The 4,318-nt window shown below is 30.2% G+C and overlaps 2 protein-coding genes across 2 annotated transcripts in view; one reads left to right on the top strand and one right to left on the bottom strand.

Annotated features, from left to right (window-relative positions):
• LOC143049636 (uncharacterized) overlaps positions 1-4,318 on the top strand; it is a 193,982-nt gene that overhangs the window by 28,399 nt on the left and 161,265 nt on the right. The gene's annotated exons all lie outside the window — the stretch shown is intronic.
• LOC143048762 (centrosomal protein of 162 kDa-like) overlaps positions 1-4,318 on the bottom strand; it is a 60,262-nt gene that overhangs the window by 7,225 nt on the left and 48,719 nt on the right. The gene's annotated exons all lie outside the window — the stretch shown is intronic.

The raw sequence follows: 4,318 nt of genomic DNA on the forward strand, positions 1-4,318 counted from the left end.
TCTCGCTGCTTTGAAGACCCATAGGTGCCCTTCAGCTGTTATCTGATCTTTGGTCAGGTTGTTATCTCTTTGACACATTCAAATAATGAAACCAAATTTTTAATTGTGAGTGTTAACTTCTGCGAAATCTTTCTGTAATTTTTTTCATAAATTTAAATTATGCACAGCAGTATTTAAAACATTTTTTTTTCTTGAGTAATGCCATAAAAAATACTATTACAATAATAACCTTTGACACACTCCTCCTCTACCAAAAGCCGTCAAATAAAAAACTCTTCATAAAATTTCTTTCAAACCCAGGTACATCCATTTAAGGTGGTACCCAACACCTTGACAAAAAATAATTTGGCTCGTTTAATTTTCTTAAAATTTTGACAAAATATTTACTTTGACCTTTTAATAAAAATATAAAAATTCCAAAACAAATGAACCAATCACTTTCTCGGATACATTGGATACATAGAAGTTTGACAAAGACTAATTTTGATTATTTAGAAGCTTAATATTTCCTTAACAATACAACATGATTAAAACGTTTAGCTGATTTTACAGAGTTATCTCCCTGTACTGTTAGGTACCACCTTAAGGAAAAAAAACATTATTACTTTTAGATAGTCTGTAACCTACCTTTTGTCTTGCTATGCAACCTTTTCTCCTCCTCCAGTGATGCCTTCAACCTTCCAACATCATCGTCTATTCCTACAGATTTGTCTCCCTTCCAACTGGCTGCTATTGATGGCTCATCCATAGAATATTTGGCCTAAAACAAAATCATAAACTTTAACATCATTATTCATTTATTGATTCTCTAAAAGTGAAAGCCAAACTTTAAGGAGCTGTGGTTAACTTGATACAGAATGATATATCCAGATAGTATGACAAGTTTTCCTACAAACAGTTACATTGCACAATAGCAGTTTCTAATGTTCTAGTACAAATCAGAGCACCTGAATTCACCTCCAGTTTTTTTAAAGATTTATATTGCTTAGTCTAAAGTATTCTATAAAGTGTTATGAACTTGTTCATGGTTACATCGTTTTTCATTTTTTGCCATTGCAGTGTCAATTTTTTCATCAACTTATGAGTTTTTGAATGTCTCCACTTTTTAACATCTCCTAAACATACTATAACCCTGACCTACATTGGTGTATAGTTGTTTACTTCTATAACATTTGGTGTCTGAAGGAGAGTTGTCTCATTAGAAATCATACCACATCTTCTTACTTTTATATAATATATACCCCTGATTATGTATGTAACATTTTCTGCCTCACATTAAGCATGTTAAGCAGCCACAAATCAATCAATCTAAGTCTCAACTGATCTAAGTTTTACTCAAATATTTTTTTCTGGATGCAGATTCTTCTCATAAAAAGGGGAGACAATATTTTGCCAAGCATCTAGTGAAATCATAACAACATATTCTAATGTAGAATCATGTGACCTTTTAACCTTATGTTTATATAAGCTACATTACAACAACAAAATTAAATTTCTCAAATATCAAAAGTCTAAAAAAAAACAATGAAGGACTGTAATTCCTGCCAATATTGCCAATATCAAAACTTTCATCAGCAATAGCATATTAATTTTGATAAGCTTGAAAGGTTCTCAAGTAGTTATTACATGAAAAACAACTTAAAGAGCCACTTCCCAACCAATCAAGTATCATAACTTCAAAATTGGACATATGAAAATAAGCCATATTGATTTGCCATATACATGAATTTAGAAATTAGAATTAAAAAATGCATTGGTTATGTGGTTGTTGCACTGAAACAACAAATGCAGCTCATCAATCATATTACCCACAAATAAAATTACTAATGTTGCACCTGTCCAAAGTCAGAAATCTGATGTTCAGAAGTTGTCATTTATTGATGTGGTTCATAAGTATTTCTCATTTCTCGTTTTTAAATAGATTGAACCATTGGTTTTCCTGTTAAATGGTTTTACACTAGTCAAACTGGGATCCTTTATAGTAAAACTGTTTGACTCCTGTGTTAAACCAATCCTTCTCTATGGAAGTGAATTGTAGGGTCCGTACTTTCTTAACATGGACAAAAGATTAACACAAGGTTCAAATGATGATTTTTTTAAATTTTGCACCAGAGATCTTTTGAAAAGGTTCACATTCGATATTGTAGATTTGTACTTGGTGCCATCAAAATGCTTCTTATAACCAGTATTACAGAACTTGGTCGCTACCCAATTTCTATATTTATTATTTTGCAGTCTCTTAAATACTGGCTATATTTGTATAAAGACCCTCTTTTGAATTTTTCAAAATTAGCATTAGTCCTATAACATATGACTTCGCATTCTTATTCAATTTTTAACGTTTAAACTGATATTCTATTTTTTTTAATTTTTTTTTGAATGCGAAAAAAAAATATCAGAACAGTAAATAGGTAAATAGAAATAGTAAATAATGCTCCCGAGGTCATATGTTAAAGGACTACTGCTGTTTTGTATTAAGGCGGGAGGAAAATCTGCAGTTATGTCGGGTTACACTAAGGACCTGAAAGTGGACCTGAAAAGACCTGAAAAGACCTGAAAATATACGACTAAAATTATTCAAATTGCAATGACTTTTTTTATTATTAGATGGAATTTCTTCAATTTGGAATTTTATTAATTGTAAATATCCGTATTTCATTAAAATTTAAATGTTTAAAATTAAAAACCCATTTTTGATGCCAAAAGTTGGACCTAAAGGGAGAAATGAAAAGACCTGAAGGGACCTGAAAATCTATGTTCGGAGTAATTCTAACTTCAATAACTTTTTTAATATGCGGTGGATATCTTTCAACTTTTGATTTGGTGAAACAAAAGGTTCAATATGATGATAATATAAAAAAAATATATATGAAAAATCTCTATGGGGTGTCAAAACTCGGACCTGAACGGAAAATTGAAAATCTGAATGAGCCTTTAATTCCGCAGTTTTTTTTTAAACGACAATAATAAACATAGACGAAAAATATGTTTTTTTTTAACTTTTCATGTTCGATGTCATTTGGTCTCTTGTGGAGATCTGTCTGATCTTTTTCTTACCTTTATTGACGAAAGATACTAATTAATATGATACGCAAAACTGATGCAAGTAAAAAAGACGGGAGATACCAATTAAAGAATAATCAAAACTCGCATGTCAAAACTTATAAGTCAAAGAGACATGATATACCATAGAAATAATTAATTCAGAAAAAGGTTTGGTGCCTTTAAACTATGATGATAACCCCTTCAAATCTTTGTGTGCGTGTCCCAAGTCTGGAACCTGCAATTTGTGACAAACGTCGGACCTGCTGAATGAAAAAAGAAGTCCTGAATGAACCTGGATAAATGCCTATATAGTTAATTCAACATAGCTTATAAAACATTTGCACTTTCATTCAAGGAGAGTCAAAAGCAACTTGTGATTAAAATATTTAATTTTAACGATAATCCAATTAAAAGATTAAAGTGAAATGTTTATTTAGACTAATGATCCAATTATCACCTAATATCAACACAATTACAACTGGCACACGTTCATGTAATTATAAAAACATATTCCAATCGACGATAACGCGTCTTTAAATTACATATGTTGTATGTGTAAGCAATAGTTTCATTTTATAAATAAAACAGTTTACGACCTGCTTTAATATATATTAATGCAGATTAAGCAAGTTGAATTAGTTTGAATAATTTCAACGGGCAATCTTCTTTTTTATTCTTTAAATAGGTTCAGGATTCATCATCAATTTGTAGCTCAGCCATTACTAAGTATATTTCGATAAAATTCGTTATCATTTAAATGATATATTATACCTTTCCTACATTTATAACACTATTCATATTTCAAGGAGATTGATTGAAAACAGTTAAAGATCTTGAATAAATCTGACCGCAGTCTTTTCAAGCATTTATGTTATTTCGTTCAGGTCCGAGTTTTCACACCCCAACAGTGTTTTTTAATATCATTTTTTTTTATTTTATCATTATACTGAACTTTTAGTTTCACAAAATCTAAAGTTGAAAGATAATCATTGAATATTAAAAAAGTTATTGAAGTTAGAATTAGTCCGACCATAGATTTTCAGGTCCCTTCAGATCTTTTCATTTCTCCCTTCAGGTCCAACTTTTGGCATAAAAAAATGTTTTAAATTAAAAACATTTAAATTTTAATGAAACACGGATATTTACAATCAATAAAATTCCAACTTAAAGAAATTCCATCCAATATTAAAAAAGTTATTGCAATTTGAATAATTTTAGTCGTATATTTTCAGGTCTTTTCAGGTCCACTTTCAGGTCTTTAGTGTAACCCAGT

The sequence above is a fragment of the Mytilus galloprovincialis genome, chromosome 10, assembly GCF_965363235.1.
Source record: "Mytilus galloprovincialis chromosome 10, xbMytGall1.hap1.1, whole genome shotgun sequence".
Taxonomy (NCBI): domain Eukaryota; kingdom Metazoa; phylum Mollusca; class Bivalvia; order Mytilida; family Mytilidae; genus Mytilus; species Mytilus galloprovincialis.